At 40.2% G+C, this 16,407-nt stretch overlaps 1 protein-coding gene, 1 long non-coding RNA gene and 1 pseudogene across 2 annotated transcripts in view; 1 reads left to right on the forward strand and 2 right to left on the reverse strand.

The window, feature by feature from the left end:
• The window catches only part of MAML2 (mastermind like transcriptional coactivator 2), a 324,105-nt gene that overhangs the window by 157,716 nt on the left and 149,982 nt on the right, over nt 1-16,407 (forward strand). The window lies entirely within an intron of this gene.
• LOC120618101 (uncharacterized) lies at nt 3,888-8,681 on the reverse strand. Its single transcript, XR_005657144.1, has 3 exons — nt 7,303-8,681; nt 4,868-5,084; nt 3,888-4,064 (listed from the first exon to the last, which is right to left on the reverse strand). It is a non-coding gene; the product is annotated as an uncharacterized LOC120618101 (long non-coding RNA).
• LOC120618151 (uncharacterized) lies at nt 5,291-5,407 on the reverse strand (annotated as a pseudogene).

The raw sequence follows: 16,407 nt of genomic DNA on the forward strand, positions 1-16,407 counted from the left end.
GAATTGTAGGAAAATGACATTTTACTTAGAATATTATTCCCTATGTCCATCAGTCAGTTGTTAAGAGGTCTTTGTCGCAGCCTATATCATTCTAAAAAAATCAAAAGCATCTTCTGCATTCTTGGGAATTTCATATAATGAGCTAAATAGCGAGAGTACTGTTGGTACAATACTGGTCTTGTGCTGTGCATGATACCTGCATAAATATCCTGCCTAAGGCAGAGCAATTCACAAAATCATAAATACTAATGCCAAATAAATATATGGGGGAAAATGTTCCAACTCAATTGATGTCAAAGAAATATAAATAAAAGCAACAATACAATACTATTTTTTTCTTTTCACATTGGTAAAGCTGTTTTTAAAATTATAATACTCTGGGTTGCCCCCAGGAAATCAGAAAATGAGACTTTCACACTCTGCTGTAAAAATGTAATTATGTATAACCTCAGAGGATAATTTGTCAATATGTATCAAGAGCCTGAAAATGTTCATAATCTTTGACCCAGCAATTCCTTTTAGCATTCATTCTAAAGAAACAAAGTATTGTATACTTAAAATAGGTGAATTTTATGGTATGTGCATTATACCTCAATAAAGCTCCTTTTTTAAAAAGAGAAACAGATATACAAAATATAAATATTTATTAAATTGTTATTTATAAATTGGGAAAAAGTCTAAATGCCTACACTATACCACACCCACTATATATATAATACATATATATATAGAGAGAGAGAGAATATAACCTTTTTTTAAGTTATGTTATAATATAACCATGATTCTCAAAGTATGTTTCCCAGACCAGCAACACAAATATTTAATGGAAGCTTATTAGAAATGCAAATTACAGATCTTCACCCTAGAGGTGCTATAACAGAAACTAGAATTAAAACTCAGCCCTTTTTAAAATTTTCTTAAGGAGGGAACTCAGCACTCTTAACAAACCTTCCAGGTACTTGTGATGCTCACTGAAGTTTGATAACTACCTGGAAAAAAAATGTTTTGGTAAACTGTGAAAAACAAAAAACAAAAAACCAGGCTACAAAACAATATGATATAAGGCCAATTTGTTTGGAAAAATAACTATGTACATGCATACCTATACAAAATACTAGAAAGATATATTTAAAAGAATAGTATTTATCTATTTATGGTGGATATATGGATCTGTTTTGTTTTCTTCTTGATAATTTTCTATATTTTCCAAATTTTCTATAATAATTATGTATGATTTTTATAATAAAAAATGTTTTACAAAGTTCTTGCCCTTGGAAGATCTGGGCACCAGACATTTAGGGAAATATATTGCACAGGTTCTGTGAAGAGGAAAACAGAAAGATGGGTAGTTTTCTCCCCTAATCAATCTGTAGAGAGGCTTATTGTCCTTAAAGTAGAATTTGATATTTTTTTCCACTTGCTTTAGTTATGAAAGTGCCACACTACCTATCTTAAGCATCATACTTCAAAGGCTATATGATGAATGGTAAGCATTAGATCTCTGATTTGACTTCTTCTGAGACCATGATGGAGTGGTATTCTTCTTTCTTCTACTGTGTTATGTCCAGGGATTTATTGAACCCTGGCTTGTGCTCTCCTGCTATGGAAGAGGTCAGTTTGGGACTTTGTCACAATCTGTGTCACTCTAAAAAAATCAAGAGCATCTTCTGCAATCTTGAGAATTTCACATAAAGAGCTAAATAGCGAGAATATTGTTGGCACAATACTGGGATGGAAAAACCACTGGCTGTATCTGGTGGCATAAGCCTTTTGTTACTGGACAATGCGATGGGGTTGGGGCGGGGAGGAAAGGACAGGCCAGTTTCCTTGTAACTAGCTCTATAGCCTGGGGGCAAGTCTTTAGTACTCTCTGAGTCTCAACTTTCTTCACCTTTAAACTGAAGGAGTTGACAAGATCATCTCTGAAATCCCTTGCAGCTCTAAATTTCTGTGTGTTTATGACTAGATTCACAGAGATAGAGTGACCCATAACCAGAAGGCAATATAATGCTCTTTGATCTGTTTCATGCAGTTTGGCTTTGTGAAAACCCAGTGGTATTTTTGGACACTGGAACATCTTTAATGGGCTTCTATCCTGCCCTGGCACTGAAAATCTACTTTGAGATACTACCTGAGCAATATTATCAATGAGAAATGGTGTTTGCCATTCAAGATCCTTTCCATAACAGCACCAAAAAGTGGGACAGCCTACAGATAAAATATGATCCTCTCTGAAAATGTAGAGGGAGGATAAGGCCATATGACACAGGTCACTGGAATATGAACTGTTTATCAGAGAGGACACAGTAGTTCTTTAAGTTAGTTAGGCACCTGGATTCTAATCCTAGCTGTGACCTTGTCTAAGCACCTTATCTCTCTCAGCTTCAGTTTCCTCATTTGAAATATTTCCAGTTGATCTCCAGTATTATTTCATTTCTGAAAAAAAAAAAGTGAGTTTATGATTAAAAGGATGACATTGTAGGCATAAAGACAGTGTCACACCCGAGAGAGTCCCCCAGGAAGTAAGTAGCTCTTCTAGCAAAATAGAATTAAAGAGTTGGGAAGAGCCTAGTCAATCCCACTGAGGATCTGAATCATTTCTACCATATCCAGCTTTTTCTTAACAAGGAACAGGAGATGAACACATATGTTGCCTGGAGCCGGCACTTGCTGACTCCTGCTTGGGGTGAGGGGGGTGTGTACTTAGACTGCCCAGGCAGCCCCAGGTTTGGAGCTGCTTATCCTTCTCGCTTCAGGACGTTTACAGTCTATACTCCACTGTAAAGGAAGCTTGTGAGTTTGCTCGGCATAGGAGTGCCATGAGTAATGAAGTCGTGGCTTCAGCCAGCATTCTGAAGCTGGGGTTTTGCAAAAGTTGAAACTCCCCAGAGGAAATGCCGGAGCACAGAAAGCCTATATATCACGGATTACACTAATCCAGGCAGGAAGTGATAATAACATAGTTATACAAGCAGTGTTTTTCATGGCTAATAGAGGATGATGGTCATTTAATTAGACTATGCCAGGCCTTGGGCATTTTGTGTCTAGGACAGCCTAGAGTCTTGCCTCGACCCTCTTGCTCAGGGCATTTAAGCTCAATTGGAAATTCCATGAGGGTAGGGTCTTTATATTTTTGTTAATTTATAATACCTATTATAATTTCTGGAACTACACCTAGACTAGAAGACTTCTGAGTATCTTATTAGCCTTATGAAATACTTTGTTTCATACCAGGTAGAGGTGCTAAGACTTGATTCAATTAACCTCTTGTGAATGCAAAAGCAAGTCATACCTGAGATTCTACATGTAAAGAACTTGATATGCTGATTGGGAAAAAAAAAAAAAGTAGATTGATAAAATAGAGTTAAGAGACTGCCTCCATGAGGTTATGAACATAATATTTAACTTTCTTTTTCTTCTCTCTAAACAGACAGTAAGCTGGGGTCTGGGATGTATTGTCAGGATTAAAGTGCTTTTTTAATTTAAAAAAATGCTTTTAAAAACTTTAAATGAATATGATAGCTACATAGTATAATAGAAGGGAGTAATGTATTGAGGGTCAGAAAAACTGGATTTCAGCCCCTTGGTGTTGACACCAACCTGTAGTAAGGTTTAGATTTCCTCATTTGCAAAATGAAGGGCATAGGTTGCAGTGATTATATTTCCCAAACTCAAAATCTTCCAGTTCCTTATGTTTGGGGGGACAGAAGGCAAACTCTGGCAGATATAATTTGGAAGCTAAAATGTGGGAAGTTCCTGAACACGTTGATTCTGTGTGAACAGTGGAATAGAATATGAACCACATTTGTTGAATAAAACTTAGGATATATGAATATTGAACGTGAAACAGCAGACTCTTAAATAAGATATAGCATGTACCCTGTAATTATATTTTTATTGCTTTGAATTCTTCCCTCAGCATATAAGTAGAACGTTCCAGTAACTTGCAGACATTTGGAGGATCAGCTTCACGTTATCCTTTTTCAGTCTGAAGTGACCCTGTTGTTGGTCCTCTGACCTGCTCCCGGCCCCATCTGGTGGATTCCGAGACTCCTTTGTCAGTCCTACGGAGTCGAAAAATGAACCCATTAAGAGACTGAAAAAGATCCGGGCTGAGCTGCTCAAGGAATCATACTAAGAGGGAACGAGATTTATGAGATGAGGTAATAGAAATACAAATAGAAATACATTGTAAAGGAACTTTCTCCTCAAATGCCTATTTCCTCTGTGATTGATTTGTGTGGGGGAGACTGAGATTTAATTCTCCTGCCTTCACCACCACATTTCTACTGTTTCAGGTTCTAAATGTTCCCAATCTCAGTACACAGGCGTCTGCTCAGAGACCGGTCCTCAGGGACGCTCCCCACTCTCGACTCTGCAGTTTCCAGAGGCTTCTTTCACGGGCATTCCTACTTTCCACTGACTCTTCAGAAATTATATTAAAATAGAAGAAGATTTATCCCCCTAGCAGAAATTGGGGTCACTGATATTCAGGGAAAGGTGCAGTGTCTCCCAGCTTATCCTGCAGCTGTTTGTCAAACCTTGTAGAGTAATTTATAGGCAATGTTCACCAAGGGTCACTCCTGGAGGGTACAGGGCAAACTGCACTTTGTGCTCTCACCCAAATTTGCATTTATAATAAATAACATACAGTATGAGTGAGTACCTACTGTGTGACAAGCACAAAGCTACACAGATCCTATGCATTTTTTTATTTAATCCTCAAAAATAAAAATGATGAATTAGAAATTGTTAGTCCCATATCTCAGAAATGGGAAAGCTGAGAATTGGGTTAACCAAGTTACTAAAGACCATGGAGTTTACAGTTGTGTTCAGATCTAGGGCTTTTTGACTCAGAATTCCTTACCGTCAAGGAATGGAAGAGCCAGAAGGCAACAGGAAGGGTGCATTGAAGAAGACAGTCAGGGACACCTCCTCCTGATTTAAATGGCTCTGTGGGAGCCTGTAAACATAACCACCCAGGGCTTTCCAGAGGCCCGGGAGACAGGAGACGGTTGTCTCTTCTGCCTGGCTCCTTCTGATTTAAAAAGTGCTTATGGATCTCTTTCTATAATGAAAAGGCCCTGTGGTAGGCAAGAGAGACACAAAGCTTAATAAGATATATACTCATTCCTGATTCAAGAGAATAAACACTACAGTGCAGGACATGCAGCTAATTATAATAAATTCAGAATACGATATCATTTTACATAAAGTGGATTAGGCGTACAGAATAGAGGCAATGGGGCAGTGTTTTGTTTGTTTGTTGGTTTTGGTTTTGGTTTTTTTACACCTACAGCACATGGTCTTCCTAGGTGGTCTCCCAACTAAGTACTAACCAGGCCCAACTGCTTAGCTTCCGAGATCAGACAAGATCGGGCACGTTCAGGGTGGCATGGCCGTAGACGGGACAGTGGTTTTTAAAGAGTGTTCTTGAGACCAGCACGGTCAGCATCACCATTACCTGCGAATTTATTAGCAATCTAAGTCACCAGGTGCCTCCCTAGGGGTGGAGCCCAGGAATCTGTTTCTTGTTCACTAAAGTTTGAGAAACTCTGATTTAGGGGCTTGGCTGGTAATTGAATTTGGTTTGATGGGAGATGGGGTGAGGGACTGACAGCAAATTAGTCTGGTCAGGTCACTTAGGGCTGATGATTTAAAGGTTTAGAAATTCTTGCCGTAGAGCCTTCATCAAGTGTATGAAATGTAAATGGCAGGCCACTTGATGAGGTATACATTTTAGGCATACATCTCACAGCCCGGCAATGAGATTCAAGAGGCCATATAATCTGAACCAAAACCAACCATGGATTTCTCGTCCTTCTCATGCCTCTGCTGTTCTTTCCACTCAAGTGCCTGTGACAACAGTTCTGATACAATTTGTAATTAAGAAAGTCACATTAATTTCACTAGAACCCTGGGGATTCCTTACAAATTAATATTTTTTGCACTCAGGGATCATAAGGAAGAGCAGCAGCCCTTTGCCCACAAGCTGGCAAGGAAAAGGAGGAGAGCTTTGCTTCCATGTTCATTAGACGGCTCTAAGATGCACCTTTTGGAGTTTTCACATTTTTCCTTTACCGTTTGCTATTTTTTCCCAAAGAAGACTTTATTCTCCTAACATAGCCAATCTTACTTCCTTTTCTGAAAGGTAAGGCTGGGTATATGATGTCTTATCCACATCCCTTTACTAAGTCCTATCTTTACCTAGGCATTTGAATAATATCTATTTTAAATAAGAATTTTAATAAGACCTGGAGGGTCACTGGGGATCAGTGCCCCTGACTAATTCTCTACATGGTCATCTCACTCCTGACCATTCTACCTAGAACCTAGCGAAATTAAAAAATAGACTTCATATTAAAATTAGCCCTTGCCAATTCCAGCCTCCACTCAGCCAAAAGAAATCTGCTCTGATTTCAGGAATAGTCTTGTCTACCTATTGTCAGAGTTTTCAGAGGCGTTAGTGGAGGTTCGTGACAGCTCTGGACTCCCTCCTGACAGCTCCTCCTGAGCTGACCTTTGAGAGCATCCACAATCACTCTGGACTTCCCCTATGCCACACAGGAAAACCTAGACAGATGGTCAACCTGGGCAGCATCTTGCTTTCAGAGCCTATCTCGGTGTGTGGGCCTGGTTACCCCAGGACCAACAAAGCAAAGCTAGAGAAGGACACCCACCTGGGTGGTCCACTGTGTTGGGGAAACCAACACATGTCAACAGACTATAAGAATGAGAACTTTTTCTTTTGTAAATAAACTATGCAATCTTGGCATACATGGGACTCTGTAGCACCTCTTAGTCATGTGATTCATTTTAGCAGTAATCATATCCTCTCAGATAAAAAACATTTTCTGTTTATCCTTGCCTTCTCCACAGGACTTGGAATACCTTGAGAACAGGAAATATGATTTACATTTCCTTAGAATACTAAAACCACAGCCCTGGAAACACAATAGATAATTCTCCTTAAACTGAATTAAAACAGAATAGGAAACAAGAATCAGAGACCACCTCTTAAAATTTGAAATAGGTAATTTTAGGGCAAAAGTAAAATGTAATCTTAAATTATCAAGCAGTAACTTCACAGAAGTTATTACTCACAGAGGTGAGAAAAACAGCAAATACATAGTGCCTAAGCTTTTTAAAAAATTTTGGATTCTTTGAAATCTTTTGTGAAATACATATACTAGCTTTATATCTATCTCTCAATCTCTACATGAATATTAGAGATACCTTAATACAGAGATCAAGAGATATATCAGTAGATCATGGGTATAGGTAAGTAAAATAGCCAGTTACTTGGAAGAGTCAAATTTTGTATAGCAGGAGGTCACTTAAAGATAGTTATTTCTAACAATTTTCACGCATACTGCATGAGCACGTCATTCTTGTCAGTCGCTAACCAGTGGTGGTGGGGAGGGCTAACACTGAGCTCAGCAGAAGGCTGATGGTGTTTTACTGAAGTCCCATGAAGGTTTGTGATGAAAATCATTCTCCTACTGTAGCAGTTGCCATTCCTCCACAGTCCACCAGTCCACCAGTGGCTGGGCACAGGCTGACAAACAATGCTTTAGATACTTTAAGGGATTTCATGGACAAAGCTTCCTAATGTTGTATCAAGATGTTTTGGGGAAGTCCTTAACTTTGGACATTGAAATATCAAGTGACAGACAGCCCTTCTGTCTACCAGGCGCCATTCCCTGTCAGAAACGAAGCGTAGCAGTGGTCTGACCCACTCCTTCACGTGTCTTAGCTTCTGGAGTTTTGAAACTTCACTGCATTCCCCAAATGCCAGCTTCGAGGGAGACGTACAAAATGCAGAATGCTTATCAGTCTCTTGTAGTGTCTCGCTCTCTAGCATTTTCTTTCTCTGCCGAATCATGACAACGCTGCCAGAGAAATAATTGTAACCCTCTCCCCAATGACTGCTGTTGCTAACGCAGAGCCGAGTCTGCCCTGACTGCCTGATTGAGACATGGCTGGGACTTTACAACCACTGTAATTACGGAGTCCACCCACCACTGCAAGCAAGACAGAGAGCCAAGAGAACATCGAGTTTAGGATTCTGTTGTGTTTTGTTTTTATTGCCTCATAATACTAAAGTTCCAGCTCAGAGATGAAACGTTATATAAAGAGACCTAGGTTTGCTTTCACTGGTAATTTGTTTTTCAGCCCCAATAAAGTAGGTAGAATTATTGTTGTTGTTATTTAATCTTAGTACTTCTGGATGAGCAGTGACCATTCTTTACCTCCTCTGGTCAAACTCTTAAAGGTGGTTTTCAAAAATTGGTTGATATGTCCTCAGATCACCCTTGTGAGGAAGTTAAGTGTTCTTGTTTTCCTAGTTGGAAAAAATGAAACATAGAAAGCTTAGGCAATTGCCTTAGGCTGTCAGGGATTGAAGCATGGGCTGTCACTGCAAAACTGGTTTCCTCGTGGTGTCATGGTGGGTGCTCTTGCCTTCTAGTTGGAGGGCAGACATGTGCTCTGTCCAGGGACAGCCACGCAGGCGGTAAGAACAAAGCTCACACTCAAGGAGAACATGGCTATGAAACTACCCCCAGAGATGCTGCTTTCCTGGCTGACAGTTAAAGCAAGTGACCTTCAGCTCAACTATGGAAAGTCCAAGTGACTAATTTAATGAACCTTTGGGGTGTGAGGCGGGGAGGGGAGGAGGCTGCCTGGGCCAAGGGCCAGTGTGAGCCATCTCCAATCTATGCAGGGGGTTGAGGGTGAAATGAGAGCAGAATGGTCAGAAGGAAACAGGCTCCTCTACGTGGTTAGGGGAGAGAGTCTGACCATGTGGACAGATGGAAGCCCTGGGTTACGGAGGCAAAGCATGTCAGCAAACCGGGAGCATTTCCTGTCTGCAGGCAGGCAGAGGGCCAGTTCTTCGATGAGCTGGAAATGGGAACCTGTGGGGGGCAGTCAGCATAACCCTTTCTCTCTGCGGGTTTTACGTGGTGAAATGAAAGAGCTTGTTATGTCCGTGATCTTGAGAGCTTGTTTCTGTGCCGTGTTTTCTTTTATGTTTTCTCTTGTAATACTTGATGGTACTCAATCCACAGAGGCCACATTGCAGTTATGTCTCAAACATCCATCAGCCAAGAGCCATTGTTCTAGCAGCAATCATTTTGCCCACCTGTGTGACTAGAGATGTTTGGATCATGAATTAGTTCACTGTACCTCTGCTTCCCAGTGTACAAGTTCAAGGAGGGTGGGAGGGGGCAGGGCAGAGACCAAGCGTTTTTTCTCTTTCCCTTACTCTAAGGAAATGACTGCACCTTCGGTCAGCATTCTTCACCGAACAACCTAATATGCACAAAGCCCCGCTCTAAATGATATGGAGGTAATGACTAAACATTGGACCAGGGTGCTCTAGTTAGTGAGAGATTTTCTCCATGTATTTTCTTATTGAAAAGTTACAACCCTATGAGGTGGGTGGTATTATTTAGAGAAATATGAGGCTCAGAGAAATGCATTGCAGTCTCATAATAGAAAGTCTGACTCTGCTTTTAAGGAACATAACTTGAAGGGGCATAACCAGTGAGAAGGCAGGGTGGAACTAAAGATTGCTCCGAGCCCTGTCAGCATTCCCAGGACCATTTCCTTTGAGAGAATCTAACCTGACTACCTACCCTCTATTCACACTTTCTGACTCAGTTGAGTACTAACCATCGAAATTTCTAAGGGAGCCTAATAGTCAGCATCCCTCTTTCCTACCTGAGTTCCAAACGAATCGAGAAACATCACCATTATTAATAGGAAGGACTAAGATGGGAGACGCAGCCTACCGACTGGACTCCTAGGTTAGGCAGACTTCTCTTTGTACCCAGGCTTGGGCACAGAGGAGGCTGATCTCCTGGAGAAGCAGAGGCTGCTCTCTGTGCACAGACCACACCCCAGAGAAGGGAGGATCGGGGTGCAGTACGTCTCTGGCAGAGTGGATCAAGGTGCCAAGAAGCCAAAGTGTTACAGCTCTCGAGTCTTCACAGACACCTGGCAGTAACCCTCTGGGAGTGAAGAAGAGTCAATTTACCTAACAATTCCTCCAGGATATCTTACCTGAAACCTGAAGAATAGATCAGGGGACCCTCTCTGCTCCTTCACAGCACTCTCTGTATGTTACTATCTTAGCATGTGTAATCCTGAATTATAACTTAATGCTCAGGCGTCTCTCTCCCCCAAAGGACTGTGCACTCTAAGTGAACATCTTGACTTGTTTCATCTTTTTATCCATAATGCCTGGCACCCAGCAGCCAGTGGTGAGAATTTGTTGAATTGAACTGAACTAAGAAACTAAACCTCTTTACCAACCAGTACTGACAAGACTTTGTTGTTGGGTGGTCTCAGAAACTTCTGACATGTTTTTCTAAGTGTTCATTTACAAAGTCGGGATAAGCACTGATAAGGCATAGCGCTAGAGGTTTTAAAGAAAAAAAAACACTATAATATGAAGATAAAAGCAGTGGAGACAGTTGGCAGCTGATTTACTTAGCAAAATGAACCTGTGCAATGGAGTATGAAGGAAGTTTTTGAGAGCGGCCATGTTTAGAGTAAGTGTATGTGCTGGTGATTAATTACAAATGTGTTGCTGGTGATGGACCAGTCCAAGATTTAATAGGCAGCCCTCCAGTTACTTTCCCCACAGTGAGGTACTACATAAAGTTTGAGCCTAGGAGCAACAGAAGCTCCTGAAAGCTTGCTAGAAATACAAATTCTCAGACCCTGCCCCAGACCTACTGAATCAGGATTTCTGGGGATAGTGTCCAGAAATCTGTGTTTTAACAAGCCCTCCAGCTGATTGTTAGGCATGCTTATGTTAGAGAAGCATCGTCACTATGTTCCTTGTTCTCTAGTGTAGGAAGAACACATCTATAATCAAAGAAAATAATGGTAAGAGTTCATATATTAGGCAATGTGTTGTTTTAAACACTGCAAGTGTATTTATCTCCTTTATTCATTACAACAATCCATCCAGTGAAGTGGTTACTATTTTTAATTTCATTTTTTAGATGAACAAAGTGAGACACAAGGCCAGGAATAGGGTGAGACAAGTGAGGCACTCTCCTTGGGAGAGAAACTTAAGTGGGTACCAAAAAAAAAAAAACCCCTCAGTAATTAAGATTAATAATATTTTAATTATTAATATTTTTAAAAATTTAAATTAATGCTAATAAGTTCATGATGACCAGAATATCAAATAAAGATCTAATAGGCAGAATGGTTCCAATAACTCTGCAGAATGACATGGCTACTAAGAAGCAGAGGAAGGACTTGAACCCTGGTAGGTTGACTCCAGAGGCCACATACTCAACCACCATGCTTTGGACCACCTATCGACTAACTATCATCAACCACATTTTGATGGGGCCTAGAAAAGTCCAGGCCTAGAAACAACCATCATTTGGGCCAAAGAAATGCCTAGTAGTTTGGAACTCATGGGGACCTCATGCAAAACAACACCAAAATCTAAAAACAAAAGCAGAAAATTCAAATGGGGCCTAAATTCTACAGCTTGGCCTTCTATGAACTTAAAAGATTTCCAAAGCTTCCTCCCCATTTTTCTCCCGGCCAACTCCTGGTGAGAGAATCAGTGGATAGAACTGTCCTGCCTGCACTCTGGCTATTGGAATGCGATAATTAGACTCACTTAATATAAGTGCAGTGCCCTCCTTGGTTTCCCAACTCCCTTTGGAGAGATGGATCGAGAATTTCCCTTGCTTACTTCTAATCTGTGAGATTCTGGCAAGCAGGCAAGCTGCTTGTCCTGAGGGCTTGTCATTAAGAGCTGGTCACCTAGAATGCCACAACATGTTTGGGCTGCATTGTTAAACTACATTGGTATTCTCCCAGCAAAACTCCTCTCCTTCTTTTACCGAATCAGCATTCTGTGACCGTGATATATTTTAGCCTGAAAACATTGCATGTTCTGTTGCACGCACCGTGATTCTTCCTTGCTCTATATAGACTGTCTCTAAGGAATATTTCTAGTAAATGTGTTCATGTCAGGAGACTGAAACATAGTTAGTTACAAATTTTACATGATATGTTAAAAAAAATATCAGAGACATACAGCCAGCTCTCACTTTCCCTCTCTTTCGTTGGGAGAGAGGAGAGGATGTGTTTCATACACCTAGAATTCTTGCCGGGCATATGCCTTATGATATTTAAGATAAGTGAGAGTTATAAAATTTAACACTTAGATATTTGGACAGAACTTCAAATAGCTAGTCAGTTTCTCTGTCCATTATGTTCTTTGTTAGCCATAGTATTTGGGGGTAAGTTATTTCTCAGACATGTAATTTCAAACCAATAGAAGTCATTTCTTGGAAATTACAAAATGAATACTCAATAAGTTTGCATTTCATTTGCTCTTGATAGCAATATTTGCTTATTACTCTTTTTCATCTTTTGAGGACAAACATTGTCTTTCAATAATTTATTTTTCCTAGAAATATGTATTAAGAACCTATTAACTAAAATAATGAGGGACAATTATATGGATAAGCTATAGTCTCGGACCTTCGGGAGTTTACACTTAGGAATGTAAGTGGTAAAACTATACTTCAAGGTAAACAGACTAAGAAGAAATAGCCTAAATACTTTGGACTTTCTGAGATGAGACAGACGCACCAGGGAAGAATCTAAGAGGAGGCTGTATGGCAGCTCAGCCCGGTGGATCAAAAGGATTTTGAGAAGTGAAAGAGCACTTTAAGCGAGGACCGTAAGAACAAAGACAAGGCAAGAATGAGGAAGGATGCATAGAGCATGTTCTAGAAAAGAAAAGTGTCTTGTTTGGTTGGAAAGAAGTAGAAATTAGATGAGGGGTTTTGAGCTATATTCAGTAGGCACCAGGGAGCCAGCAAGGTTTGTTTTTCAGCAGTGGTGGATATAAGTAGAGCTATGCTTTTGAGCAGTGCTTTTCAGACTTTAGTATGCATTTAAATCACTGGAGGGATTTTGTTAAAACTCAGATTCAGATTCAGTAGGTCTAGGGAGAGGCTTGAGAGTCCCAGGTGATGCCAGCACTGCAGGACTGCAGAACTTGCTTTTAGTAGGCAGGATCTAGAAATATGTCGTAATGGGAGATAAAATTAGACTGGAAGAAGCCTGGAGGTTGTGAGACATGGATTGTTAATATGGCCCACCATAAGGTAAGGATGTTGTGAACTAGAGAAGAGGAACTTCTGGTGGAAGTCAAATTTGTACTTGACAGCTCTACTTGATGCAGAGTAAGGAGAGGTGGGAGCCATCATGTATGACCCTAAGAGCCCAGACCATGAGTATGCCCCTTCCCTACCCTTTGTACTCCAGTCATCCAGCACTACTTATAGTTCCGTAGAATTGCCAGGCTCTCTGTCTGAGCTTGTGTCATGTTGTTGATTCTGAAAGGAATGCTGCTAGTGTCTCTCTCCATCCCCTCACCAGGCCGACTCCTACAGAACACACAGGACTCAAGTCAGGTGTTACCTCTTCCCAAAAGTCTTCCTGGAGCCCTCAACTACCCCATCTCCAGGCTGGATTAGATATCCCTCCTACGTGCTCCTAAGATGTCTTTTGAGGTCTCATATCAAAGCACCGTGTAGTCAGATAACCTACCCGTCATGCTTTCTGCTTCTTGAAAACAAGGATTATCTTTTTTAGCTTTATGACCCCAGTGTTCCAACATAGTAGAGATTTAGTCGATGTTCGATGGTGAAAGGATGAGTCATGAGGAAGAATAAAGCTTTTCTCACTATGGTGGCAATGGTTTTTGTTTTTGTCATTGTTGGTGAAATAGCAAAGTAGAAAGGAAGTTAGACATTGAATTTAATTCAGTTTGGTACATGGTAATTTTGAGTTTCAGAATATCCAGGTGAAGATATCCAACAAGTAGTTAGAAATTTCATTTTACAGCTTAGAAGATCATTGAGGACTGGCTACAATGACCTGGAAGCCATATGCATGGAGGTGACAGTTAAGAACATGGTAGAGAATCAGATCAAGGCAGAGAGAGGTTCAGAAAGACAGGCAGATACAGGGAGAAGCAAAGTAGGAAGAGGCACTCAACAGAGAAATAGAGACACAGATAATGAGACAAGAGAGCAGATAAGGACAGAGGTATATTAAAGACAAATCGATCCTTCACTTTCAAAGTACTTTCTTCTGTGACACCCAACATGAGGCACATTGTTGGGTCTCACATCACAGCATAAGGGCAATGTTAGTCATGAAGGACTTTAGAAGCCAGCAAGAGGGAAATCCTTAAGAAGTTTGAGATGCCCAGGCCTAAGAAGTAGGCTTATGTGTGAAGTCAGGATTCAAAAACTGGCTTTACATACATGCCATACAAGCCTGTCTTATGTCTTTCTGGCTTTCTGCCTGGGCAGAATCCCATTCATCAAAATGTAGATGATCTTAAAGCTTGGTCCCAACAATTCTGCACTTTGTTTTCCAAATCACTTAATGAGATAACACCACACACACACACACACACACACACACACACACACACACACACACGTTATTATATTCTGCCTTACATCAGGTAGCCTGTGTACATTTAGGATTATAAGACTTTTTGAGCTAGAAGGCCACTTCCCCTCTTCAAATATGACCCCGACATTTTATCCAGAGCAGTGCATTAAACAGAAAGAAATAATCAAATGCAGGCTTCTGGGCACCCCTCAAATCATAGCATGGGCCGGCACTTACAAGGCCTTCAGAAACAATGATCACATCCAGGCTTTTTTCCCCCTCGTTGCCCAAAGCAGCATTTTAACAGACTTCTATTGTGTTTTCTCCATTCAGTTCACTTAGAGGGTGACATTTTGCCCTCAAATTCATATGCATAGTTGCTCTTAGAGACTTTCAGTGCTACATTCCTGACAAAATCAGACTTTCTGTTTTATCTGAAACAACCCCCCAAAGAAAATCATTGGATCTGAATGAACAGAACAATTCTTTATGTCCACAGGAGACAGGCAGACAAAACCCAATAAAACTGAAGAAAAGAAGAGACCTGGTGACGATTTGTTTTTCATAATTACTTATTCAGAGTAGAAGGGAACAGGGGAAGAAGGTTCCTTTTAACATGTCCCGACGTGACGGATGAGGTGTGCTCGTCATGCGTATGCAGGAGCGAGGAGTGCAGGCAGGGCAGTCTTGTTAAAGGAGATGCTTCACACTGGGCAGAGATATATTTCTGTCTGGAACACTGGAGATAAACACCCGGTGTTTGACTCCTCATTTTCATTATGCTTAAAGCCCCTCACTGTCCTTTCAGAGTGGCAGGTGATGTGACTAGCATGAATCAGACCTTTCTTTTCTATGTCCCGTAGCAAAAACAATCCCCCTTTCAAGATACAACATAGGAATACCCCAAATGCATGTTTTCCTCCTAACAATACCCCCAAAATGTGTGTGTGGTAGATTCGGAAATCATGCTGGAGAGCAAAAAAAAAAAACAAAAAAAATCCCTACATCCCCTTCCTTGTAACTCAGTCACAGTTTTCTTTGATTTCCCAGCCAGAAATCAAGTGAGAGAAAGAAAAAAGGAAAATTTTAGCTAAATTGGCTTTGTTTCTTCACTCATGCGCAAAGGATAAACAAACTTTTCTACCTAAAACATACAGCCTTTGCTCATGGAAGAGGTGAGTCCAACAGATTCTGACTTGAGCTATCATAGCAATAAATTGGATCCATGGTTTAAAAAAAAAAGATACTAACAATACAACTTTTCACATAGCTGATTAAGGGAGGGTTTAAAACATTTATGAATCATTTCCTAAGGCTATTTTGAATTCAAGGATAAAGAATTAAAAAATGGTAAGTGCAGGAAGAGCAAAAATAAGGGTTAGGCAATAAACTGTTATGTCTCCATATATTATCATTATGTGACAACCGAGCTTGTTTTCTAAACAATGAAATACATAACTGAAAATCTGGAATTATAGAGTACCTGGGAGAGTATAGTCTACATACAGAACTTATTTTATAGGAAAGGAAGTATTAACAAAAAAAGTATAGCTATATGGTATATACATTATTCTTTTTTGAGTCACGCATGTAATGATTACATTCTTTAAAATTTTTTAATTAAAATTTTTCCTTTTTCAATTTTGCACCTACAATGAGGGAGTGTGATACTAAACCATAGTTTTTGATGTTTTTTGAATACATGAAGGGTAAATAGGAAATGATCCCTGTTCTGAAGCAAGTATCTCAGTGATTGAATTCAAATATCATGATCCCCAGGAGACCCCACAGCTTTTTGTTTTAAAGTGAATTGAAAATCATCTCTATTTTTTGTGATCATACTGCATGCCACCATGTTCATATGTGACATACTGCTCTGATTACAATCCTTCACATTTATGTTTAAGAGTGTGCCAAAACAGAGTAGTCTGGCACCAGTTTTCT

This window comes from Pteropus medius, unplaced genomic scaffold, assembly GCF_902729225.1.
Source record: "Pteropus medius unplaced genomic scaffold, Ma_sr-lr_union100, whole genome shotgun sequence".
NCBI classification, from domain to species: Eukaryota; Metazoa; Chordata; class Mammalia; order Chiroptera; family Pteropodidae; genus Pteropus; species Pteropus medius.